At 44.1% G+C, this 27,784-nt stretch overlaps 1 long non-coding RNA gene across 1 annotated transcript in view; it reads left to right on the plus strand.

Annotated features, from left to right (window-relative positions):
* Positions 1 to 1,343: 1,343 nt before the first annotated feature.
* Positions 1,344 to 27,784, plus strand: part of LOC142829946 (uncharacterized) — a 325,854-nt gene continuing 299,413 nt past the window's right edge. The window contains exons 1-2 of the long non-coding RNA XR_012904895.1: positions 1,344 to 1,681; positions 15,563 to 15,635. This is a non-coding gene — a long non-coding RNA (uncharacterized LOC142829946). The remainder of the gene's footprint in view (positions 1,682 to 15,562; positions 15,636 to 27,784) is intronic.

A 27,784-nucleotide genomic window follows, 5' to 3' on the forward strand; every position in this document is an offset into this window, starting at 1 on the left:
CAAAAAAGCCCTGATCGCCATTTTAGCCATCGAGGCTTTTTTGCGCAAAATAGTACTGTGCTGTCTACACTGGCCCTCTTGTGCAAATGATTTGCGCAAGAGGGCTTTTGCCCGAACGGGAGCAGCATAGTATTTCCGCAAGAACACTGACAATCTTACATGAGATCGTCAGTGTTCTTGCAGAAATTCAAGTGGCCAATATAGACAGCTGGCAAGTTTTTCCCGCAAAAGCAGCTGATTTTGTGGAAAAACTGGCCAGTCTAGACACAGCCAGACTGTCTTAAAAGTCACCTGTAGCTTGATGCTTACAAAACACTGAATGATGGCTAGGCACCTGGTGAGCTGTAAATGTATCCCCTTTTCATTTCCTCTTAGTTTTTTGCTGCTATTGTCTTGTGTGGGTTCTTAAGTTCTTTCAAACAAGGATTGCCTCTTTTAAAAAAAAATTGCAAGTCTCTAGCATAATGGAGCCCTGAACAGTAATTGGAGTATCTAGATGTTATCACAGTATACATAAGAATCTGAAGCTTGGTTTCCTCTGCCTCAGGTATGTGCATGTTTAGTTATCATATCATAATAAATCCTGCTGTGCCATTGAAATGCTATGTCAGTGAAACATTTACACACACATGGTGCTAACTACAAGCTAACCTAGGAAAATTCCTCTGTATTTTTAAACTTACAACATCTTTATTTGTTGAGGCAAAGGATGTTGCTTTCACTCAACATGCCCACTTGGGCCTTTCTGAAAGATGTGAGAAAAGAAGCACAACTTTGGTTATGAATTCTTGAGAAGTCCAGGATGGGATGAAAAGTTAGAGCTCATTTAATTCCCATAACTAGTGCATGTAAAAAGGAATTTTCTTAACTTAGCTTGGAATGAATCCCACCTATGGTGTGATCATCATGTACAGCTTTCACTTCTGACTGGTATTAACACATCACTTCCAAAATAAAGGCTTCCAGTTTTTAAAGAAAACAACCATATGCATCACTAGTTCAGAGTATGACCTAAAGCTATTACAATGTGTTTTATTTGTAGAAAAGCTTTAATCAAGAATCAGCAAGAACCTGCATTTTATTCTCTAGAGAGAGGTCTGCTAGTTAGCATCCAGAGTGCAAGTACCCTTCTGCCCTGACTTGCTAGTATTTTACTAAGTCACTTAACCTCTTCAGGTCTCTGTGAAAGGCTGACCCAGTAAATGAAGTAGGATTAAGCCCCTCCGCCTGAACAGGTGCTTCCCGTTAGCCAATTAAGGAGGTGGGCCAGCACCTGAAGGCTATAAAGGACCAAGCAGTCTACTGAAAGCTCTTACACCTCAGTGATATTCTTTTGTGAGGCCAGGTCAATATTAAATCTATAGAGCAAATTAGAATTCTCCAAAATAATCCATTTAACACTCCAGGGCATGGGAATTGGAGAGATGTGCTGAGTCAGCTGTATGGCTCAGGCAGAAGGTGAGGCCTAACAAGTGAAGGCTCCTTGAGAGGAGGGCAAGATGAGAGTTGACAGAGCCAAAAAGTGTTTCCTGGGAGAAGGCTGAAGATAGGAGAGTAGCAAGAGGAGTTAGCTGGCTGACTTCCCCCAGCTAGGGCAGGAGGAGCAGCAGCAGTGAAGGGAGATGCTGTCTGACTCTCAGCTGAAGAGCTGAATCCTCTAGCCAGAGCAGGCTGAAAGCAGGTGAGTAGCAACTGGGTTTACCCAGTAATATTTCCATGCTGGAAAGTTGGATCCTGGGGAACCGTGAGAGAGCTGGGGGACTGAAGGATGCCTCCCTGGTGAAGATGCTATGACAGCATAAAAGCTGTGGGAGTTTCCTTTGGGAAGTGTGAGGTTGCCCTCCAGCTGAAAGGCCTGGGGTAGCTGTCCTGGCAGAGGCCTAGAAGTGGACTCATTAGGAGCCCACCTGGCATAGAAGATGTTAGCATGCACTGTGTCATGTTGTGGGTCTTTAAAAATTATATGCTCTGAAGTGATAAATGAGTTATTTTGGTGAATTTGCACTATGGTTTTCATAGTGACCTGGCCTCAAAGAGGCTAGGTCACTGAAACATACATAAACCTCAACAGAGAGAAACATAGCAGGCTGCCCTTGAAAAAGCACACTCAAGCCATGTTACTCTAGGCTAGTTATAAGCATAACTGAATGCTGCTACCTAGACTGCATATTTCCCCACACCACCCCCTAGCCCATAGCTAAGGCTGGTGGTAATCCTCCCCCACCCCAAGCCAAGCATTTAAAATGGTAGCTTAAAACTAATACAGCTTTCAATATGCATTCTACACAGCTGCTGAACCCTGCCCCCACACAGAGTCTCACCACTGTGTCTCTGCAGGTGTGGATGGCTTTCCACATGGAATAACTTGTAGGCATAAGAGGTGTTGCCCTCTTGCTATTTAGTGTTCTGGGTTGTTAATGGTTTATAGGAAACAGAACTGTACACCACAAGGTCATGATCCCACCTGACACCTCTTTCTAAAAGTCTCAGCTGTGGATGGTGGGGTCAGCAATTCTCTGGCACATACACTGAATCTCACTCTGAGGCTAGAGAGATTTGTTTTGTATGGTGCTGAATTTCTCTCTCTCCACTTATATCCCAATTGTGTGTTCTATGTTTCCTGTGGCTGTGTGTGAGAGCATATCCCCATACTGTGGCTGGGTAGACTAGAAGTAAAGGGATAGCCTGGTGCTGTCCATCTGTCTCACCCATGGGAAGCAATGGGTGCAGCAAGGAATGTTTTTCAAGCTGATGATCAACTCCTTCCACTCTTCCCAGTTAGATGAAATCAGGTTGTCAGTTGAGTCTTTTTCTGTGCTTACCAGTCTGATGTTTGCTCCATATCCACTCTGTCCTCTTATGCACTCTGTTTCCTTGTTTTCTGTCTGTGAATTTTAGTCTCAGGATTCCCTTTATCCATTTTGGGGAAGAGAAGTTATGATTTTAGACTATAATGAGGTAACAATTGCAGTGTGCAAACCAATATACTGGACAAGGAGCAGTACGATTTGGTGGCAGGGCTTTTCATATATCTGTGTGCCAGCATTAGATGGATCACCATGACTCCAGTCTTCAAATAGGGTTACCAGATGGCTTCAAAAAAAATACTGGACACACTTGATCTCAGATGGAGGCGGGGACACCGGCTGGAAGGGGAGTGGGGCTGGCCGAGGGAGGGAGGGTGTGTGTAAACCAGCTGGTGGCAGAGGCCAGGGGAGATTGGGGGAGGGGGAGAGGTGGGGGGGGGAGGCAGGAGGATGGGGATAGGACCTGCGGGAAGCAGGTCTGGCTGGGGGGAGATTGGGAGGAGGAGGGGGGAGAACCGCTGGTGGGAAGTGGGATTTGTAGGGGGCAGTGGGGCTGGCCAGGGGAGACTGGGGGGGATGGGCTGGCTGGGAGGAGGACTGGGGGGAGAGAATTGGCCAGAGGGGAGCAGGACTGACCCAGGCACACGCAGATCCCGGGCATGGTCCTGGCAAAGCATGAGCGAGTCCGGCCCTGGGGATTCCCTCCCACCCTGGCCCCACCCCCTCCACTGTATTTGCCTACTGCCTGGCTAGTAGACACACTCATGGGCTGTGTCTACACTGGACCCCTTTTCCAGAAAAGGGATGCTGATGAGACAAGTTGGAATTGCAAATGAAGCGGGGGATTTAAATATCCCCTGCTTCATTTATATAAACATGGCTGCCGCTTTTTTCCGGTTCGGGGCTTTGCCGGAGAAAAGCATCAGTCTAGATGGGATCTTTTGGAAAATAAAGCCTTTTCCGAAAGGTCCCTTATTCCTGATTTTAAGAGGAATAAGGGACCTTTCGGAAAAGGCTTTATTTTCCAAAAGATCCCATCTAGACTGGCGCTTTTCTCTGGCAAAGCCCTGAGCCGGAAAAAAGCAGCAGCCATGTTTATACAAATGAAGCGGGGGATATTTAAATCCCCTGCTTCATTTGCAATTCCGACTTGTCTCATCTGCATCCCTTTTCCGGAAAAGGGGTGCAGTGTAGACACAGCCATGCAGTGTGAGTGTGTCTACCAGCCAGGCAGTATACAACTACATACTGATACTCCTAATAATAATAAAACGTACCTAATTAGAAAATACCAGACATTTCATGTGTCTGGCAAAGATAATCTTATCAAGCCTATGTAAAATCAAACATACACATGACTCACTTAGCAGGTTATTTTGGTTTTCGTACAGGGTTATTTTTGAATCAATGTAAACTTTGCACAATTATGCAATTTTAAACAGGAATTGTGAATTCAAAGGACTAGATAGGATTTAATTTCTATGGTGGTACTTCACTTATATCAACATAAAGCAGAATTTTACGTACAGTATTGTTCCTTAGGGATTTTCTAGTTATTTCCCCTAGATCCCTTCAGGAAACTCTTACCATTTCTATTTGTAGCTAGTACTGTAACTTCTTTCTGGACAGCAGAAAAATAAACCAACACAACCACTCCCCCTGCCCCCATCATTACAGTTGGTGATATACAGATACTCCATCTCATCTTACATCCCCTCAGCAGCTGATAGTGCCTCAAGACACTATCTCTGATTTCTCTCTTGCTTTCAATGTTGCTGTCCATGATAACCTTATTTTGGTTAGTGATGATGTCTGAGACTGCAAGGCAAAATGATAGTATCTCTGTCAAACTAGCCCAGCAGAAGGGAGGTGACATCGAGTAGTACTTAATTATAGCAGTGAAGCAGGGTGTTCATTAGAAGGCATCTGGTGCACACCTTGGGTGTGGTGTGAGGCAAAAGGATGAATCTAGCCCAGATTCTGCGTGTAATTGAGTCTTTGGGGCAGTCTTAACGTTTTGCAAGAAATATTGAGAAGCCCCTAAATCTATGCCATTGCCTGGAATTTCTGCATTGTCAATTTTCAGTGACCTAAATGATAATCAGAGGAGAGGTAGTAAGCTATTGGCTGTGACAGGAAAAGTCTTTCTAGCAAACTGGTAACACTGGCTTTAGATAAATAGCTGGATTGGAAAAACTGGGACAGCATGTTCCACAATTAAGACGGGAGCGGTGGTTAACCAACTTAAAAGCAACCAGTTCTGTGGCAGTGCATTTTTAAAACTGAGCAAGACAAGCTCTGTTTTAGACTTGATGGGATTATATGGCCCTGTCTCTTTAGTTCAGTTTAGGGTTGCCAGGTGTCCAGTATTGATCCGGACAGTCCGGTATTTTTGCCTCCTGTCCAGTGAAAAAAATTCAGAAGATACCAGACAGCTAAAATGTCTAGTATTTTTCTGGGTTTTTTTTCCCTTCCAGGAGGCAAAAATACCAGATACCTGGCAACTCTATGACACACTCAGCAACTGGGCCCAGCCTCTGGTTCCCCCGTCCCCGAACTCCCCGCTTAGCTGGTTCCACAGGGAAGCTGCCTTCTGACTCGATCAAGAAAACAATGAGGTCACCAGCAAAAAGTCTAAAGACATGCAGCAAGGGGAAGCAATGTCTTCCCTGGGTCTTAGTGCTCAACCTCTCTCGTCTTCCTATCCCTATTCTGACTCTGCATGCACTTAAAGGGGCCGTGCTATTTTATTTTTATTTTCTGCTTAACTCTTGGGGTCCTTTTTTTCTCAACAACTTTGGTCTCCTCCCCCCCCCCCCCAACAGAATTTTTTCCCTGGTGTTTTTTTTGGGGGGGGGAGAGGGGTGTTCGGTGTTTTTGGTTAAACCATCTAGCAATCCTAGTTCAGCTGGCCACTTCTGCTAATGAGACCATGCACACTGAAGAGGTGCATCTAATAGGGCACTTCCATTATTTATTTAGGGTATCACCCTGAATGTGCTAAAAAAATGTAAACAACAAAGCTGCAGCATCTTAGAGACTAACAAAAACCATAGATGGTATCAGGAGCTTTTGTGGGCTCCTGATACCAGAATGTGCTAGGCATTTCCAAGAAAGATAAGCAGGCAGAGTGAGTGCCCACTTAGCTCACAACTGAAGGGCAGACAGCACCTGGTCACAGTAATCAATTGTTGTCTTCCTTTGGCTCAGAATTTGGAAAGAGTTCAGTGATTGACACGCCACAAACTGCTAAAGTTGATTCTAAGGCTCCCCTGTCTCTTGACTTGGAATGACTTCGTTAAATTCAAAACCAGGTAGAGCAGGAATGAGGAAAAGATGCTTTTGGGAAAGTTCTTGATTTATTAAAACTTGGACGTCATGTTACTATATACAAATGTTTCAATAAGAAAGGTCTCTTACAGTTCTTGAGGCTACCAGCTATATTTACTTCTCAGCTTTCTGGTTGTGTTTAGTTTTGTCCCCCTTGAGTCAGATACCTAAATTGAAAGAAACCAGGAGGGATGTAAGCAAAGCCATGATGCCAGCAGTAGAATGCTTAGTTAGCAACAACTGGTGCCTAGAAAGGAGACAAAGGAGAGAACGAGGAAGAATTGCAGGGCTTGCCACACAAGTTTTCGTATTTAGGCCTACCCCGCTAAAGGGAGCTTTGCCTTCAACTCCGATAGGAACCGCATTTGGCTGTGATTTCCTCATCTCCTTCAGTTTTTGAGAAGCAAAGTCTGTTACAGTTCAATGCTACAGCAATGGAGGATGATTTGACTAGAAAACTAATTTCACACAAAATGAGTTTGAAATGATGACTGGGGTGCCCACATACTTCAAAAGTAAATAATTTAAAATGGGCCCCAGCAGCTACACTGACAAAGATGATTAAAAGTTCAGTTTGCTCTAGCTAAGATTGGTGAGCAGTTAGAAACTCTGGTGCACTTTCTGAAAAATCTCTGGCTGATGTAGGCCAGACCTGGTTTTCAGATCCTAATGAGCACCTTCTATAAGATTGCTGTAAAGGGAATCCAAACTTTGTTATTTGGGCCCCTGGAGCATTTCAAATTCCTGCAAACTGAATTGACTATGGACTCCCAAAACTGAGGTAATGGCAAGACTCATTATTTGAATGCAGGCCGCCGCCTCCTCAGATCCCACCTATCTGCCCACATATTGAAAACCCATTCCCCTCCCATCCAAGTATTGGAATCCCCTGTGTAGTCCTTCTAGCAAAGCACTGACCCTGCAGAGTCCCCAGGACTTAGACAGAGAAAGGAGTGTGTTCAATTCCACTCAAAAGTGTGAAGCTTCTGGTTTACCCAGAGAGAACACAGTAGCTGTGAAGTCAACACATTTTGTGCAATCGGACAATATGGTCTTTATATGTAAAGCACAGGAGACTACAGATCATATTGCATTTAGGATGGCTTCATTATCTTGTAGCTCATTAGCTCACCTTTTTCCAGGGAGGGGGGCAGATCCACTGTCCCCTGCATGGCCTGCCACTTCAGTAGCCTCCCTCTGGTAGAGACAACCCCCTTGATTTCTTTCACTGGCTTACATTCAAACATGACTTTCTTTGCACAAATCTTAGAAACCGACTGACAATATCTGAAATATTCTCCCCATCGCACAATACTGTAGCTTTCCTCAAACAGATCTGGTGCCAATTGTGAATAGAAAGATTAAAACATGGCAGAGAAAGTGCTCCAGGAGAAAATGTGCCTTGCAGGATTTACCTGAAAACTGGGGTGATCTGACTGAGTTGTGAAGAGTTCACAACTGAATTTCACACCTCCATAGTAGTTTGAGTATAACATTGTCTAGCATTATTTACCTTTCTAATCCATGCAGGATATGTGCACAGCCATTATTAGGGTAACTACACGAGAAATGGAACATAATGCACAATATGAGTTAATGAAATTAACCCAAACGAAATTAATGGGGAGCAGGTTTAAAACTAATAAAAGAAAGTTCTTCTTCACACAGCGTGTTGTCAACCTGTGGAACTCCTTGCCAGAGGAGGCTGTGAAGGCTAGGACTATAATAGAGTTTAAAGAGAAGCTAGATAATTTCATGGAGGTTAGGTCCATAAAAGGCTATTAGCCAGGGGATAAAATGGTGTCCTTGGCCTCTGTCTGTCAGAGGCTGGAGAGGGATGGCAGGAGACAAATCGCTTGATCATTGTCTTCAGTCCACCCTCTCTGGGGCACCTGGTGTTGGCCACTGTCGGTAGACAGGATACTGGGCTAGATGGACCTTTGGTCTGACCCAGTACGGCCGTTCTTATGTAAGTGAAACTATAATTAGAAGAACCCTTCCGGGTCTGCTTCCCTTATTCTTTCACTCCTAAATATTGTTCTTGTGGGAATTTGTATTCTGAAATATGTAAGTCGCTAAAGGGCTTAAATTATGGAGTGATTCTGATGAATAGGTTATGCTGGCATTTAGTCTCTGGCCCTATGTCTAATGCACACTCTACGTGAATTATCACACAGATTACTCCTAATCTGTCATGTTTTAAGAATTTATGTTCAATATACTTTGGTTTAAGGAATTTATGCTCTTCTTACTTTGAAAGTTTACACAGGGGCTATTACAGGTGGAAATTAATAGACTTTGGAAATAAAATATTTAGCAACTGAGGGATCAAAGTCAAATGTATTGAATTGTTTACAATACTTTGCTGTATGGGTTCTGGAACTCTCTACCCACCATTGTGAACAGTTTCTTACAGCTTCAAATAAACTTTAAAAGAAACAGTAAGTGGTATTAGACAAGCATGCAGCCAACATAACATCTTAGGGTATGTCTACACTACAAAGTTAGTTCGAACTAACGGACGTTAGTTCGAACTAACTTTCCTAGGCGCTACACTAGCGCTCCGTTAGTTCGAACTTAATTCGAACTAATGGAGCGCTTAGTTCGAACTAGGTAAACCTCATTTTACGAGGACTAACGCCTAGTTCGAACTAGCTAGTTCGAACTAAGGGCTGTGTAGCCCTTTAGTTCGAACTAGTGGGAGGCTAGCCCTCCCCAGGTTTCCCTGGTGGCCACTCTGGCCAACACCAGGGAAACTCTATGCCCCCCTCCCGGCCCCGGACCCCTTAAAGGGGCACGGACTGGCTACGGTGCCCATGCCAGGTGCAAGCCTGCCAGCACCCAACTAGCAGACCCTGCACCTGGCACGGCACAGAGCCACCCACCCGATGTCCCCCAGCCCACCCCCTCTTGCCGGGACCAGGCTGGCGGCTCCCGGGAGCTTGCCCTGGACCGCAAGAGGCGGGCACCTTCCTGGGCTAGTGCGGACATCGTGGACCTCGTCCACGATCTCCGCACTAGGCACAGGAAAGTGGCCGTCTAGGGCAGGAGAGCTGCCAGCCTGGCCACCCAGGAGCAGGTGTGCATGAAAATCAAGGGGGTCCACTGAGACCCCCGACCCTGAGCCCTGAGCTTACAATGGCCGTTCTGGGTCAGACCAAAGGTCCATCTAGCCCAGTAGCCTGTCTGCCGACAGCGGCCAACCCTAGGAACCCTGGAGGGGATGGACCGAAGACAGTGACCAAGCCATTTGTCTCATGCCATCCCTCTCCAGCCTTCCACAAACCTTGGCGCCTGGACACCACTCCTACCCCCTGGCTAAGACTACTCCATGGACCCAACCTCCATGACTTGATCTCACTTCCCTTTAAACTCTGTTCTAGTTGTAGCCTTCACAGCCTCCTGCAGCAAGGAGTTCCGCAGGTTAACTATTTGCTTTCTGAAGAACAACTTTCTGTTACTAGTTTGAAGCCTGCTACCCATTCCTTTCCTTTGATGTCCTCTAGTCCTTCTTTATGGGAACTCAGGAAGAACTTTTCTGAATGCACCGTCTCCACCCAACCCCTGCTTTTAGAGACCTCTATCCTGTCCCCCCTACGTCTCCTCTTTTCTAAGCTGAACAGTCCCAGTCTCTGTAGCCTTTCTTCATCTGGGACCTGTTCCCAACCCCTGATCATGTTAGTTGCCCTCCCTTCTCCCAGCCTTTCTCTTCCCCTCTCCCACTTCCTTTTCCCAGTCTCCCCCAGTTTTGTTCAATAAAGACAGAGTCAATGTTGGAAGAAACGTTATCTTTATTTTGTACATCAATAAGAAGGGGGGCTAGGGAAGGGTAAGTGGAAGGAGGTGAGGGAGGAATGGGGTACGAGCCCCCGATGGGGACGACTGGGCTGGCTCTGCGGGCTTCTGGGGGTGGAAGCTCTCCTGCAGCCCCCCAATTGCCCACTCTCCCCAGATGGCAGCCTGAGGCAAGTGCAGCCGGGCTGATGGCCGAGTGGCGTGATGTGCCCAGTGTGGGTACTCCGGGCACTCCAAGCCAGAACTTCTTTGCAAGCGGGGCACCCCTTAGAACTGTGTGTCCGGGGTGGGGGTCGGGACCCTTTAAGCGCAGCCCTCGGCTAGCCTGAGACAGCATCTCCATGCTCTAAGTCCTCCTTGTATGCCCTGCCGGCACTGCTTCCGGCCATCCTTAAGCCCTGTTCAGAGTCCACTCAATGTGGACTTGCTAGTTCGAATTAGCAAAACGCTAATTCGAACTAGTTTTTAGTTCTAGACGCGTTAGTTCGAATTAGCTTAGTTCGAATTAACGAATTCGAACTAAGTTAGTTCGAACTAGCGCTGTAGTATAGACGTACCCTTGGAGAAGAATAAGATCAAAGTGATTCCAAATGCAGTCTTGAAGTTATAATGGTGCAAAATCCCTCTCTTTGTCTGTACTGGCCATATAAGTTCCCTAAAATTCCCAAAGCCAATCTTTTTAGAAAACCACCCAATATTGATTTAAAAATTGTTAGTGATGGAGGATACCCTCAAAGTCCTTGGTAATTTTTCCAATAGTTAATTACTTTTGCCACACATTTATCTCTTTATTTCCAGTCTAAATTTGTCTAACTTAAGGTCTGAGCTATTGTATTGTGTTCTACCTTTCCCTGCTAGAGTCCATTGTTAGACTCCATTTAGATATTTATAGCCTGTAATCAAGTAGCACTTTAACCTTCTCAAGCTAAATAATCAGCTCTGCATTGTCACTAAGGTATGTCTTCTCATGGCTTTTTTTCTGAACCTTCTTCAATTTATCAATATCCTTCTTGACTTGTGGGCACCAGAACTCAATATAGTATTCCAGCTGCTGTTGCACTAGTGCAAATGCAGAGGTAAAATAACCGTTCTTCCTATTTGAGATACCACAGAACTGCATTTGGGGGTGGGGTGTTTTGTCAGTGTCATACAGGGAATTCATGGGCATCATAAAGGATAGTCAACTGGCCAAATATCTTTGAGTCACTATTTTCAGAATATAGTACACCAACCTGTAAATATGTTCTATATTCTTTGTTCCTAGATGTATATGCTTAACTTCATTTGCTTTCACCTAGTTTATCAAGTGAGATCAGGTCACACTCAATAACTTGTCCTCTTCATTCTGTATTACTCCCCTAGTTTGCATATCCGTTGCAAACTTTATCATTGATTAGATGCGTCTTAGGTCATTGATTAACATGTTAAATAGTACAGGGATAAAATTTTAGTTGGGACCCAGAGGAAATGCACCTGCCTGATAATTCTGAAATACATTTTGAGACCTAGCCTGTTTTTAATCTATTTAATATGTGCAGTGGTAATTCTTTACCCTTCTAGTTTTTTAATCAAAATGTCTTATTAGTCAGAAGTCTGTCAATACCATTTTTTTATCAACCAAAGTTTGTAACTTCATCAAAGACATCAAGTTTACATGATCTATTTTCCATAAACCCCTGTGGACAATCATATTACCCTCCTGTAATTTGTTTATTAATGAAGCCCTGTATCAGCTGCTCCATTATCTTGCATGGAACAATGTCAGGGTGAGAAGGCCTATAATTGTCTGGGTCACCCCATTTACTCTAAGGCACCTTACACAATTTGGCAAATACTAACACAGCCTCATAACTAGAACGGCTTGAAAATTCTGCCCAATCTTTTTGTCAATAGTGTCTTTTTTTTCTGAAACCATTTTTATGTAGTCTATTTTACTTTTTTGAAGAAAATAATACAAATGTTAAAGTAGAAATACATTATCTCAGCTATTGCAAAATTAACACTTAAATGGAAACATCAAACTGTTTTGAAGAGATTTTGCAAGAAAAAGATATCCCTTTTACCCAGGACAACCCAGATGAGAAATGGAATAGAAGTATTACATTATTCAGCATCAGAATTACACTAGAACCTTGTTCTCAGTTTTCAGTCATATGCTCTAGTCAATACAAAACACTGCAAGACCAGTGGAAACCAACTGTCAATGACTTTAACTTTCTAGCTAAAATAGAAAACTTAGCGGTTTTTAAAATTGCAGCTCAGAAGATGTGTTGTCTGAATTTGTTTATGTACCTTTTCTTTTTAAAATTAGCTATTAGTTACTAGAGGCTCTTTGGTTTGGAGACGCACTATTTTAGGCCCAGTCTAAGCTCTTTTGGGGGTCTCTATTAGTTTAGAATACAGGCAGTCCCCGGGTTACGTACAAGATAGGGACTGTAGATTTGCTCTTAAGTTGAATCTGTATGTAAGTCGGAACTGGCGTCAAGATTCAGCCGCTGCTGAAACTGATCAGTTTCAACAGCGGCTGAATCTGGACGCCAATTCTGACTTACATACAGATTCAACTTAAGAACCCCAGGCATCCCCAAGTCAGCTGCTGCTGAAACTGATCAGTGGCTGATTCCAGGAAGCCAGGGGCAGGGGCTTCCTGTAGTCGGCCACTGGTCAGTTTCAGCAGCGGCTGACTTGGGGACGCCTGGGGCAGAGCAGCTTGGCTGCTGCTGGGTTGGTCCAGTAGCCTCGGCGCTACTGGACCAACCCAGCAGCACCCAAGCTGCTCTGCCCCAGGCGTCCTGATTCAGCCGCTGCTGAAACTGACCAGCAGTGGCTGAATCAGGACGCCTGGGGCAGAGCAGCTTGGGTGCTGCCGGGTTGGTCCACTAGCGCCCAGAGCGGCGCTACGGGACCAACCGGCAGCGCCCCAGCTGCTGTACCACAGGCATCTGGAGCAAAGCCGCAGAGCACGGGGGCAGCGGGACAGCCCAGATGCGCCGTGGCTGTCCTGCTGCCCTCGGGCTCCGTGGCTTTGCTCTGCTTTGCTCCCCGTCCCCCTGGTCTGCAGACCAGGGGGACGGGGAGCAAAGCAGAGCAAAGCCGCGGAGCACGCGGGCAGCAGGACAGCCCAGACGCGTCTGGGCTGTCAGCTGCCCGCGTGTTCCACCGCTTTGCTTCCTCTCCCTGGTCTGCTGGAGACCAGGGAGAGGGAGGGCCCCGTTCGTAACTGTGGATCCGACGTAAGTCGGATCTGCGTAACTCGGGGACTGCCTGTAGTAATAGAAGTGTAGCCGTGTTAGTCTGGTGTAGCTGAAGCAAAATGCAGGACTATGTAGCACTTTAAAGACTAACAAGATGGTTTATTAGATGATGAACTTTCATGGGCCAGACCCACTTCCTCAGATCAAATAGTGGAAGAAAATAGTCACAACGATATATACCAAAGGATACAATTAAAAAAATGAACACATACGAAAAGGACAAATCACATTTCAGAACAGAAGGGGGATGCAGGGAAATATGATTTGTCCTTTTCATATGTGTTCATTTTTTTTAATTGTATCCTTTGGTATATATGGTTGTGACTATTTTCTTCCACTATTTGATCTGAGGAAGTGGGTCTGGCTCACAAAAGCTCATCATCTAATGAACCATCTTGTTAGTCTTTAAAGTGCTACATAGTCCTGCATTTTGCTATTAGTTTAGAGACAGAGTAAAAACAGGTGAAGTGACTTTCCCAAAGTTCCAAAATGAGCTAGTGGCAGAACCAGTAATTAGTCTCCACTGTCTCTAAGAGCAGTGTCCTAACCATTGATCCATATTACCTTTTTTACACTCATCTAAACTTAATGAGTTCAATTATTGTTGCCTGTAGAACTTCAGTATTTTCTAAGTAATTAGCAAAACAAAGAAAACCCTAGTTGTAGGGAAAACACTGGCAGTTCCTGCTCTTGTGCTTTCATTTCACTAGAGTACAACATTTGCCCTTAATGACCTAATCCATAGCAGCCTGATAAAGATCTGAAAAAGCGCTGTAACTTTGAAAGCTTCTTTCACCAACATAAATTGCTCCAATAAAAGACATTACCTCACCCACCTTGTCTGTAATATCCTGGGACTAACATGGCTATACAACACTATACATAAAATATCTTGTCAAAATAGATGTTTAACTGGGAGTTCCTTGTAGAATAGCATCATTCATAACCATTGCTACAAAACTGTGTGCCTAAGCAAAGTGGAATGTCTGACTTTCACACCCTCAAGATCAAGGACACTTCCAGGCTAGAACTGAAAGTGGTTTCATATAGCACCTACTTTTTTTTGCTTTCAACAACATAGGTAATAAAATAGAAAAATATTTTTATTTACCTAGGAGATAAGAGGCTTCTCTGGCATGGTAACGGAATTGTGTGTGTATACATAGTATCGACAACTTTTAACTGAAATATATGCTCTGTTCCTATTGGAACATAAGAACGGCTATACTGGGTCGGACCAAAGGTCCATCTAGCCCAGTAGCCTGTCTGCTGACAGTGGCCACTACCAGGTGCCCCAGAGAGGGTGGACCGAAGACAATGATCAAGCAATTTGTCTCCTGCCATCCTTCTCCAGCCTCTGACAAACAGAGGCCAGGGACACCATTTCTATCTCCTGGCTAATAGCCTTTTATGGACCTAACCTCCATGAAATTCTCTAGCTTCTCTTTAAAGTCTGTTATAGTCGTAGCCCTCTCAGCCTCCTTTGGCAAGGAGTTCCACAGGTTGACTACATGCTGTGTGGAAAAACTTTTTTATTAGTTTTAAACCTGCTACCCATTAATTTCATTTGCTGTCCTCTAGTTCTTCTATTATGGGAACTAATAAATAACTTTTCTTTATCCGCCTTCTCCACACCAGTCATGATTTTATATACCTCTATCATATCCCCCCTTCAGTCTCCTCTTTTCTAAACTGAGAAGTCCCAGTTGCTTTAACTTCTCTTCATATGGGACCCATTCCAAACCCCTAATCATTTTAGTTGCCTCTTTTTTGAGGTGAGGAGACCACATCTGTACACAGTATTCAAGATGTGGGTGTACCATAGTTTTATACAGGGGCAGTGAAATATTCTGTCTTATTTTCTATCCCTTTCTTAATAATTCCTAGCATCCTATTTGCCTTTTTGACCACCACTGCACACTGTGTGGAAGTTTTCAGAGAACTATCATTGATAACTCCAAGATCTCTTTCCTTATTTGCCATAGCCAAATTAGCCCCCATCATACTGTACGTATAGTTGGGGTTATTTTTCCCAATGTGCATTACTTTACACTTATCCACATTAAATTTCATTTGCCATTTTGTTGCCCAATCATTCAGTTTGGTGAGATATTTTTTTGGAGTCCCTCAGTCTACCTCTGTCTTGATTATCCTAAGATAGACACAAGAGTCCCTTTTCCAAGAACTTGGACTACAGAAATATTACAATAGCTGAATTGGCACTGGGGTCTGACAGAATTGAATCTATTAGCATGGCAGTAAATAATAATGCATTTTTATAAGCATTGGGTGAACTTCTAACACTTAACAGTGACTTACTTCCAATTTTAATTAGCAGTAATTGGGCAGAATTTAATGAATAGTTTCATTTGTCAGGATCTGGAATCCATGTGTGACCAGCTTCTGTGCAGACCAAATGACTGGGGAAATCATCAATCCAAGAAGCGAAGTAAGTTGTAACTGCACTCTTTAAGAATCAGCTAGCTTTTCTATCTGAAGTTTTCTTGAATAAATGCATGCTTGTATACATTTTAGTTTTAATATCTTAAAATTCACTTGAACACATTTTATTCTAAGTTGTAGTCAAGATCCTCATGTTTAAGGTCTTGGCTGAGTTGGAACATTTATCTCAGACTGTCACAGTATATCTAATATAGGTAGTAACATCACAGATGTTAGCCAGGTAGTTGCTGGAGCAGTGCTCTTGATGGGACTAGAGTGAATGGCGATCCATATATACTTGTGCAGGGTTTCTCCTAGTGCACTTAGAGAACTAGTTGGGAATTATCCCTTGGATGGCTCTCACATGGAACTTTTCTCTTTTTAAGTAAGAGGTCTTTATTGAGAGGGAAATTATTTTTTTCTGTGAATCTGATGTATTTCCAGCTCATTTATGGTTTGCTCAGATACTGCTGTGAGTGTTTTTAAAAATGCATATGCAGAAGTAACAAATCGTGGGTAAGCAATCATTTATGGACATTCTGACTTCTTTTTTAATCATGCACTCTTAAACACTGAATGAATTTCTGTATGCTGCCCAAACAGTGCATAACTAGAACCACATCATAAATACACCCCTGTACTGTAAAACCTCCAAAGCTCTGAATATGGTGATGCAGTCACTTTAATCTGAGGTACATATCCGGATCTTTGCTTGGTTAGGATCCACTCTCCATTCTATGCCCAGATACTGTTGTGTCTTCCTGCTGCTGCACGTTGCTAAGAGCGAACTGAACATAGTTTTAGGGCTGCTATAAGTTATTCTGAGTGGGGGACTAGGTGGCTGTTGAAGAGCACCAGAATATGATGCATGCAAAGATGGCTTAAGTGAAAGGGGGGAAATACAGTTAAGTCTTTGTTGTTTCTCTTCTCTCTGTCTGAGAGGGCAAACATTAAGGTATATTAAAAAGCTCCATACATCAGCAGCAAGGAAGAGATGCCACTGCACTTGAACATTTTCTTTCAGCTTCTGCTTCCTTTGGTGCCATTGTTAAATTACAAATTTCAATCTGATTGCCCTTTTAGTGCCCCCCAACATACATACATAGTCATAGATTTACACCAAAAGATGAATTTGGCAAATATCTATCTTGCAAAGCCAGTTCACTAAAATGGCAGGCTTGGAGTGAATCTAGTATTTGGCATAACTCAGAGTAACTTGGCAGGAAGTAATAGAGCACTCACTGGCTATCTGTATGAATGTAGTATCAGACTTCTCCACCTGGAGTTGTTTAAAAAGAAACATGAACACTGAATGCAATTCACAGTGGCAGCTGTGTGAAGTCTAGATGGTGATGCTAGGGCTTTAACTGCCATGCCTCGAGGTGCTCTACTATCTAAACTAATGCCTGGGGCATGTCCTGGGCTCTCAACTACCAAGGAACAAAATGTATGGTTTTTTTGTTGTTTTGTTTCTGTAACTGTCAAACATTGGCAGTTGTTCCTGACTTTGACAGGTTGTGTGTCAAACTTCTTGCTGTTGCTGCCAGACAATAGGTCTGGTGTTCCATCATTGCTGTGGCTAACCATCCGTTCTTCATTCTTCATGGGAAGAATTACTTATTCATATTTCATCAGATCACTTTTAAAGCCTTGGTGCAGAAGAAGAATGTTCAATGCTGCTCTTTGTGTACCTGCTGTAAAAAGCAGACTAACCATCAGGTAACTCATATGGTACTAAGGAAGATCCATGTATGACCCAACATCTGTTCAAGGACTGACCACACAAGCTGTATAGATGGACCCAGGTCCCGTATGGTGTGAACACAGAAGTTATTTTGCACAGCGAAGTGCCAGAAGATTTTCATGCAGAAGAGCCAGCTCACTAATATCTTGTGCTCTGAATTGGTATGTACAATGCAGTGTAGAGCAGTGGTCATCAGTGGTGTTAACTAGGTTACTTGAGTACTTTTGGGTTGGAGTTCTGCTCCAGCCATCCCTCCCTCACTTCCTGTTTTGTTAGTGGGAGTGGTCCCCTTCCTCCCCTTTCTGGTAGGGTTGAATAAAGCAGTAAGTTCCCAGAGAAGTCGTGTGTGTGTGTGTGTGTGTGTGTGTGTGTGTGTGTGGTGAGTTCCCATTGCTGCTTTGGAGAATGGGATCCAATTTGACAAAGGGCTTGTAGCAGATTTTACCTCTAACCCCTGTTGGACTCTTTCATTACAGGCTTAAAATCCCTGGTGAATCTGGTAAAAGCCTAAGTAGCCCAGAGTGACTCTTGTCCCTATATTACATCACTTTTAGAGCAATTTTGACCAGGAGGCAGTGTTGCTTAGTGGTGATCACTGGCATAGAACTCAGGAAACCTAGATTCTACTGCTGGTTATGCTGCTTGCATCCTGGGTTATTTGGGCAAGTCACCTATGTGCCTTGGTTTCCCCACTCGTGTAAAAAAAAAAAGGGGGGGGGAGGGTGATTTGAGGGCTATTCAAAATGTACCAGAAAAGTAGAGTGGCTATTACTACAACAAAAGTGGTACATGACTGCTGAGAAGACTGAACTGCTTCCTAGTCCCAGTTGTCACAAGGTGAAATGCAACCATTACATGGCAACAGGGATCAGGATTTCAGTGGCTGTTACAGGAAGCCTATAACCATGTGGTGAAATCACAATGTCACCAAGACATCAGGAACACAAATTCCAAAGGCATTTTAATGACATTGCTTAACTAGATGGATCTTAGGCCTGACCCAGTATTTTTATCCAGAATGCGGAGATTGTTTAGCCAGGCACTTCTGAAGACATCATGAGACTAGACATGTTCCTCTCACCGTGAACACTTGTGAAAGGACCAGACAGAATTTGTCAGGGGCTTCATTTACTTTCACACAGATGAACAAAAGATTCACAGGAGTCTGAGCTCTCATTTTGCCCACCAAGTTGCATCTGTTTGGTGTCAGGCTTGACTTGTTCAATCCAGCTCCTCCTCAACTTGTATTTTCTGCAGAAAAGAAGAAAATGGAGACTACAGAGACTATCCATGAGTGGAGGTAGGGTGTTACTTCTCTCTGGGAAGACAAACTGAAGAAAGCCACTGGATGAGAATTCTTCTCTTCTAATTATGTCCCCTAGAAAGGGGACAAAAGCATAGAATTGCAGTCCTGGAGGGTGAAGTTTTCCAGCAGAGAAAGAAGGACCCAGAAGAACCTGGGAAGAAACCGGAGACTTGGGATAGAAGCAGCAAAAGGGGCAGAGATATTGCTGTTTTCCTGGGCCACTTCTACCAATCTGAATCAACAAGTAACTAGGTCAAATACAGGGTCCAGGGCTGGAATCCAGATCAAATGGACACTGGCTTCTCCTACTAGCATCAAGGAAGGGATGTGCAAGCCTGATGGAAGGACAACTGAGTCTAGGATGTGCATGAAAACTGAGCATCAAGGATAGGCCAAGAAGTAGCCATTGGAGGTGTAGCAGGACTTTTGTGCTGGTATGTTAAGAGCTTTTAACTGTATGCTAGATACCCTGGCGCTGGAGAGACTTAAGTGACTTGGCAGGGGGGGCTGTCTTTCAAGACAAGGCAGGCCACTACAGAACTAGAAAGCCGTTGGTAGGGGCACTAGAAAGGAGCCCTGCAGTGAGTGAGTGCTCAGACGCAGACCACCATTCTCTGCTGACCCTTAAAGGGATCTGAGACAACACCATTGGCCTGAGAGTCACTTATTGAAGCAGCAGATGGGTCTGGTGGCAGCATAACTTAAATGAGCCTCTAGAAATAAGCTCAGTTATTGGCTAAACGATGGCTTGATTTGATTAGATGGAGGCTGCCAATAAAACTGGCTTATTCAGTGACTTCCATCAGGTCTCTTCTTTCTAATCTTGATGCACAGGACCCTACCAAATGCATGGCTGTGAAAAATGTCTCCGATGAACTCTGATTTCCCTGGTGGTGTCTGGTCTTCCTCCTGCTTCTGGTAATGCTCCAGCCAGGGCCTTCTATCATGCACTGGGCTCCAGCTAGTAGTCCTTGCTAGATTGGGATTTCCTCTTTCCCGGCAGAGGCTGCTCCTGAGGCTAGGTCACACCCACCTCTGGGAACCTCTGCCACTGCAGGAAGCTAGACTTCTAGTCATGTCTGCTATATTAATTCCATACCTGTCATTATCACTTCACCTCTATTGCCACACTTTTACTACCATTGTTTATTGCTATAGAACCCTTGAATATTCATATTTGACAGAGAAATGCAGAAAGTTTCCACTTCTGTGCTATCTACAAACTATACCCAAGAATTCTCTCTGAAAACTTGATATTTTGATTGTTTACTGAGTATTGCTAATAGTTTGCACATGATAAAACAGGCATGACATTAGGATGGTGTGTCTTTGAAAGAGTAGCTGAAGTCTCAGAGGTTCTTAGTATAAGACCATTTGAGGAAAAAGGAGAGAGAAGTATGGAATTGAAGTGGTAGGCTAGTTCGCTGCTCCGAAGTCACTCCCAACAAATAAGATCTTACTGGTAAAAAGGAGATGCCCCATTACCATGTGTTTAAGTATGTAGAGAGAGAACTCCCAGTACAAATTCTATATATTTCCAACTGCTTCTTTTGACTTCCAGGTTTCCAGTTTGACCTCTTGTTACTCCCATGCTTCCTCTCACTTGTAGCCTTCCACAGGGGAAGAGACCCCACTGATTGCAATGGAAGTTTTTCATGTGATATGGCTGCAGGCCAGAAGTGAGTTGTAGAAACTGGGTTCCATTCTATACTAGCACAGTTCAGATGATAGAATAAAAACTCTCTTGTTTTGCCACTACAGAGATTAGATAAACCCAGTCTCGATTTGCAAAACTGACAGTGGTGGTGCAACTCTGGGTTGCACATTACTAAATAGTCTGAAAAACCTTTCCACCCAATTCCCAGGGTTCTTTGCCTCTCTACTTATTGTGAAATGCCTGTAAGTAGGCTTAGAGATGAGGTGAGTGAGCTAATGTCTTTTTATTGGACCAACTTCTGATGGTGACAGGTTTTTTTAATTTTTACATGTGATATCTAATGCTTTCACTTTAAGAACAAACATGCTTGCTGAGAGAGCTGCATGGTAAGTTAAAGTTGCAGGCCATTATGGTGTCCATAGGCTCTGGAGAGAAAGCAAAGCACACAACCTGTCCTGTTTAGGTATCTGGCTTCCTTGCCTACAATGTGGGGGGAAAAAAAATCTCAAACATATGAGACATGGCTCTCTGTCCTAGAGAAGTGATAGCTGGAAGCCTGAAATCATTCAGTCCATGCTCTTAAACCTTGATAGCAGAGTACAGCTTTGGGCTTGGTGAAAGACAATCCAAGTAAGAACTAACAGCTGGCTGGGATGAACAGGCAGCCTTGTCAGGGTTACACAGCAGTGGCTTTCTAAAACAGTTAATGTTTTCTCCCACTTCACTGACTGTTTAAACTGCCTCTAATGCCTTTCTCATCTCTTTGCTTTTGCTTTGCTCCACCTACCATTCATGTTCTGCATCTATTGTGCTGCCTTCAGTGTCAATCTCTCCAGTTAGATTGCCAACTTAAATGACAAAATTAATGGTATTAACATACCACTTGCAGACCAACTGTTAGTTTTGCTTATGTTGCTTCCCTTTCCTTTACCACTTGTCTTGTTTATAGAGTGTAAACTCTTCAGAATAGAAGCTGACTCGCTATTCTCTATAGATCCTAGCACAACAGGCCCTTACCAGTTGGTTGTTCTGTACTGTAAGATAATGTTATTAGAGACAGAAAATGTGATAATTATTTCTGAAACCTTTTAGTATGGGAATGCATCTACATAACATCTGATTTAAGGCTCAGACTAACACACATTTTCTTTTTTCCCCCAATTCAGAGTTTTTACATATGTGGTATTTTGTGCACTAAAGTGCCTCAGTACATGAATGTCACTGAATACAAGCAGATTCATTTTCAACAGATTAATTATTAATGGCTCCATAGAACTAAAGGCAAATTCCTTACTGTTCCTAACTTGTACACTTTCATATTAAAATGCATGATCTAGACATTCCATTATCTATCTTTTCAGTTTTTTACAGTTGAAAAAAGTTCAGGTTGGGGTGAGAATGGACTGAAATATGCAAAGTCTCACAACATAGAGCATTCAGAGCTACATGGAAAAACGTGCACACTCCTTCCCCTCCCCTCTGTTCCTCAACTAATTGCTGCATTATTGGCTGAGGCAAGTTCAGACAAATTAAAATATGTACTGGGCTAGCTTTGTAAAGAGTTCAATCAACAAAGACTCTCTATTATACATTATGGCACTTGTAAGGGTTGAGCTCTGAAGCTCTTACATTGTACTCCACTGTACTTAGATACAGAGTGATTGTTGCTGCTCAACTAGAAACATGCTCAGCAGTGGGCTCTGCATGATTAAAATTATTCATGCCGCACAAAAAAGTCTGAATATAGGGGAAAATGTTTTTTTAATGGGAAGTTATCCCACTAGGAAATCTCCCCAAAGTCGTGGTAGAATTCCCATCGCTGGACTCATTTTACACCAAATGCAGGCAGCCTAGAGATGATATACGAGCCCTACATGGGTAGGGCAAATATGAACAAGCTGATTGGACAGGTCTCTTCTATTGCTAACTTACCACTGGAGAATAGATATGAATGGCAAAAGATAATTACACTGCCAAAAAAAAAAGCTGATCAAAGGGTTAATATTCTGTAGAATTTCTTAATGTTATAAGGGCCTTATACTGAAGATTTAGGGTCTAGGGAAGACTAGCATCAAGGGTCGAATTAGTTTAGCTCCTTTTTTGCTTGTGTACTGTCCACAAAAAGCTCACAAACCTCAACATTCACATTTATTCCCAGTTCTTTGCCTAATGTGAAGGTTGTCTGTGGAGAACGTTGAATTTTTTTTCAAAGGACTGTGCAATGTGGATGAACAATAGTCATGCTTGCAAACTCTATTAAAATAGTTTTGGAGGTGTAGCTGTGGGTTGTGCCCACAAAAGCTCATGATATCTATATTTTGGTTAGTCTCTAAGGTGCTGTGGGACCATTAGTTTGGTTTTTCTAATTAACATAGCATAACTTGATTTCTGTGAATACTTATATTTGCTTAAATCACAGTTCTGGTGAATATTCATGTCAGTAAATTCATGTCAGGCAGGGCATAAACACCATAGGGGCCACTTCGTTAAATAAGCCCTATGATTATTGGCAACACTTTGTCCGCAGTCTTCGCTGAGCTATGCAAGAATGGAGATACAGGCAGTCCCCGGGTTACGTACAAGATAGGGACTGTAGGTTTGTTCTTAAGTTGAATCTGTATGTAAGTCGGAACTGGCGTCCAGATTCAGCCGCTGCTGAAACTGACTGCCAGTTCTGACTTACATACAGAATCAACTTAAGAACCCCAGGCGTCCCCAAGTCAGCTGCTGCTGAAACTGATCAGCAGCTGATTCCAGGAAGCCCGGGGCAGAGCAACTCTGCCTCGGGCTTCCTGTAGTCAGCGCTGGTCAGTTTCAGCAGAAGCTGACTTGGGGACGCCTGGGGCAGAGCAGCTGGGGTGCTGCTGGGTTGCTCCAGTAGCGCCGCTCCTCGATGCTACTGGACCAACCCAGCAGCACCCCATCTGCTCTGCCCCAGGGTCCAAAACAAAAGCCTGGTCTGCTGGCGGGGGGGGCACGCTAGATGCGTGCCCCCTCCCCCCCAGCAGACCAGGGACACGGGGAGCAGAGCTGCAGCGGCAGCGGGGTGCCGCGCCTCTGAGGCTTTGCTCTGGCAAAGTCTCAGAGGCGCGGGACCCTGCCGCGGCTGCAGCGTCAGTCCCGGTGCCTGTGGTCTGCTGGGGACGGTCCCCAGCAGACCACAGGCACCGGGACTGAAGCGGCAGCAGCGGCAGTTCCCTGCGCTTCTGAGGCTTTGCTCTGGCAAAGCCTCAGAAGCGCGGGAACCCGCCCGGTGCCCCTGGTCTGCTGGAGACGGTCTCCAGCAGACCAGGGGCCCCGGAGCAGCTTACGAACGGGGCTTTCTCGCCCCGGAGCTCGCAGGTAGCAATCCGCGACCTCCAGGGCGAGAGAGCCCCGTTCGTAAGTGCGGATCCGACGTAAGTCGGATCCGCGTAAGTCGGGGACTGCCTGTACATTGGTATTTATGTAAAGCAGCACAAAGATACCTGAAAACCAGGGAAGTGCATGTTTTCAAATGTGGTGCTACTATGCTGAATTTTCCTGGGGGTAACTTCAGGTTGCATTAATAAAAGTGAGAAGCTGAACATCCTGGATTCCAACCTGAAAATGTATCCCTATCCTGTGTCAAAGTAAGGTGTTGGAAGTATTTGTTCTTCATCCAGCTGCTGAGCTTTGGCTATTCTCAGTAGCAAACAATAAGTTGACCGCTTCTGTGACACTTTTTCACTGCTTTGCCTTCACTGGGACACCTACATGTGCTACTGATTCTCATAGGCTGACATTCAAATGGGGTTGGGTTATTTCTTACATACTACTTAGCCACAGTACAGCTAAAAACAGTTCAGTGAGTTTAGTTCATTAGAGTGGATAATTTTGCATTTCCATGTGATGAGCTTGAAATTGGTCTTTTATGTCCTAATCTTTCATGTGCTGCCTGCAGCTGCCAACAAACACTTCCATTTCTAGTCACAGAACCAACAGAGCAGGCCAAATCTGATTCAACAAAGCTATTGTGTGTTTTAATTAATGGTTTAGAAGAATAATTTGTCTTCTGAAATCTGAACAGCTCCCCTTCATGTAATATAGCATGCATTTTTAGCCACAGCAAACTTAATTGAGGAAGGAACTAGTTTAGTCAGCATCAGAGAAGTTGCTGATAATACTTTGCAGTTGTCATGTCATCCAAAAAGCCAGGTTACAGGACTATACATGACTGGTTGTGTTAGTCAGTTGTGGGAAAACTGATGAACCTCCCTTCTCCCATGGCACTAGTTAAAGAAAATCACAAACAAGATAGAAAGGCCTATTAAAAAATTTCAATAACTGTTAACATTTAATTTTTTTCTGAAAACCATTCTGATTACCAAAAGTTGGGTTATCAACCTCTTTTGTTAAATGTCACTAATTTTGTGGAAAACTTCACTTTCAATAATGCTGTATTTCTCCTGGCTTTTGCATCTTCTGTTTAGAGGTATCAAGTTCTGGTTACTGACTCAGAAATTTGATTTGTCCTTTTCATATGTGTTCATTTTTTAAATTGTATCCTTTGGGTATATATGGCTGATAATTTTCTTCCACTACTTGATCTGAGGAAGTGGGTCTGGACCACAAAAGCTCATCACCTAATAAACCATCTTGTTAGTCTTTAAAGTGCTTACATAGTCATGTTTTTTGTTAGTGCTGGAACTGGCATTGAAAGGCTTGCCTTTTACAAGGTTAATTTGCATTGATCTAGCTTAAATGGCAATATCTATGCATCAAAACACCACTCAACTACACAGAGTGGCTGTTAGAAGCTGTGGAGTTGAGGAAAATTGACCTGTAGCCCAGACTACCTGGTATGCTCATCAACTTGAGTGAGTGATAAGGGGTTTGATGGGCAGGACTCAAATGAACAAAGTAAAGATGAGCCCTAAGAGGAGTGATATGAAACAATTCAAGAATAGCCAATCATAACCTTCTGAGCATGCAAGAGCAGTTCCCAAAAGCTGCTCAAACAAAGAAAGCCAAGTAATAGATGGGCTGGATGGGCTCAAATAACTGAATGGGATAGTCTTTTTACCTTCATATCCAGCACAAGTTCAGAGATCACATGCAATCTCTTTGGGGGAAAAACTGATCACAATCAAATTCGTGCATGAACATGCACTTTCCAGTATCCGCCATTGCCATTTGCATTATCTTATGTCTGTAGAGAATGAGATTTCTACATTACTTTTATGAACTAGTACATGTGACTGTTTACTTCTGGACTATTGTGCTGCTTGTTACCTAACATAAACCAGTAAAGCTTTTTCCAGAGTTTCCTGCTGAGAGTTGGAGATGGGTGAGCCATGGACTAGTGTATCACACTTCCAACCAAAACACTGCAATCAAGCCTCACTGATACTTCAGTAGATCTATTTAGGCCAGGGGTGGGTAAGAGGTAGCCAGGAGGCTGGATCTGGCCCACCACACTGCCTCACCAGAGCTCTGAGGCAGAGAACAGCTCATACTTAAACCGCTATCTGCTCTGGGAAGGAAGTCTTTGCATGCTGCCTCTGCCCTCCCTCCCTCCCCCCTCTCCCCCCCCAGCAAAATGTCTTAGCTCTCATTGGCCAGTTTCCGGCCCATAGGAGCTGAGAAATTTTACTAGGGATAGTGTGGGAAGCCTGCATTCCATGCCACATTGGAGTGGCCTCAGTATGCCTCAGGTTTCTACAGTGCTGCTGGTTGGGAGCTACCTCAATAAGCACTTCCCAGCCAGAGCCTGCCTGTGGCACCCCTTCCCTTCCCTCCCTCCCCCTATGACGGTGTCCCCCAGGCCACCACCCAAACCCTCTGTACCCTTTTTCCCCCTTCTCCCAGGTCACAGTTTCCTCCCAGAACCTCCTACATCCTCCCCCAGGCCAGAATCTCCTCCTGGAATGTACACCCCAAGCCCCTGCCCCAGATCACAGCTCCCTCCTTTACCTAAACTCCCTCCTGGACCTCAGTCCCCTACCCCAAGCTCCCTTCTGCACCCAACTTCCGTTCCAGGTCCCACAATCCCTCCATAGAAGTGCAACCTTGTCCACTTGCCAAAATCTTGGAGTGGCTCTCCATTACAAATTATTGCCCACCCCGATCTAAGTAATTCAGTGGGCATGCTAAAGCATATGGCCAACTCAAGAAAATTGATTCTGCCAAGTGGGCATTCCAAGTCTCAGAGAAACAGCGATATGGAGGGGAGAGGAGAGCCTGGACATCCTAGAGAACTGACCAAATCCTTGTGACTGTTTCCTTAGAATGCTAGAGCAGAGGAAAGGTCAGTATTTGTATGTGCCGGTCAAGATACCTGTATTTCTTGTGTGGGATAAGGAGTGATTAGTTTAGCACATCTGTGCTTCACGCATTCAGTGTTCCTGGGAAGATGCTCTGGGAGCCAGTGCGCCAACCTGGAGATCGTGGGGGGGAAAAAATCTGAATTGTAGGCAGCTGGCACAAGTCTCAGGGGCTAGGCAGTTGAATTGCAGGGTCCCAGCTTTCAGAAAGGAGTGCGAGAAAGAGGATCTACACCCAGCTTGGATTCCGGAAGTTAAAAGCACACTGGTTTAGCATGTGGGATCCAAACACAACAGCACAGTGGGTCCAGTAGGAGTAGCTCAAAAAAAGTTGTGGTGTTACTGCTACTCTAACTTGTCTTTGGTAGCCTTGGTGAAGAAACTTGTACTGGGGTTTTGTGCTGTTTACTTGCTGGCTGCGTCTAGACTGGCAAGTTTTTCCACAAAACCAGCTGCTTTTGCGCAAAAACTTGCCAGCTGTCTCTACTGGCCACTTGATTTTGCGCAAAAGCACTGACATTCTACTGTCCGACATCAGTGCTTCTTGCGCAAATGCTTTGACATTCCCATTTGGGCAAAAGCCCTTTTCCGGAAATGTGTTTGTGCACGAGGGCCAGTGTAGACAGCTAAAAACTTTTGCGCAAAAAAGGCCCGATGGCAAAAATGGTGATTGGGGCTTTCTTGCACAAAACCACATCTTTTGCGGAAAAGCGTCAGTGCCAATCTAGACGCTCTTTTCCGCAAATGCTTTTAACGGAAAAACTTTTCTGTTAAGCATTTGCGGAAAATCATGCCAGTCTAGACGAAGCCTATTTCTAAACAGAGGGTTGTGATCTCAAGGGTTGTCATTCTACCACCCATCGGGTGACTGACACAAGTGTCTCCTGCAGCTGATCTCTGTTTTGCAGGTGTTGACCTACTTCCATTCTCTCCATCTCTACAAGTAAATATTGTTTCTGCAGAAAACGCAAATAGTTTGACTTGTGTTAAATGTCACAGCCTGCTGTTTCCTCAGGGTAAGGTAGTTAACAAATTTGCAACTCAGCTGCTCTTCAATACTATTAAAAAGGCACCATTCCCAGCATACCCACTCCACAGTTATTAACTGGTTTGTAACAATTCCTGTGGGCCAGGTCTCCCCCAGTAGAGAACCAAGCCTTCTATG

Source organism: Pelodiscus sinensis, chromosome 6 (genome assembly GCF_049634645.1).
Source record: "Pelodiscus sinensis isolate JC-2024 chromosome 6, ASM4963464v1, whole genome shotgun sequence".
Lineage (NCBI taxonomy): Eukaryota > Metazoa > Chordata > Testudines > Trionychidae > Pelodiscus > Pelodiscus sinensis.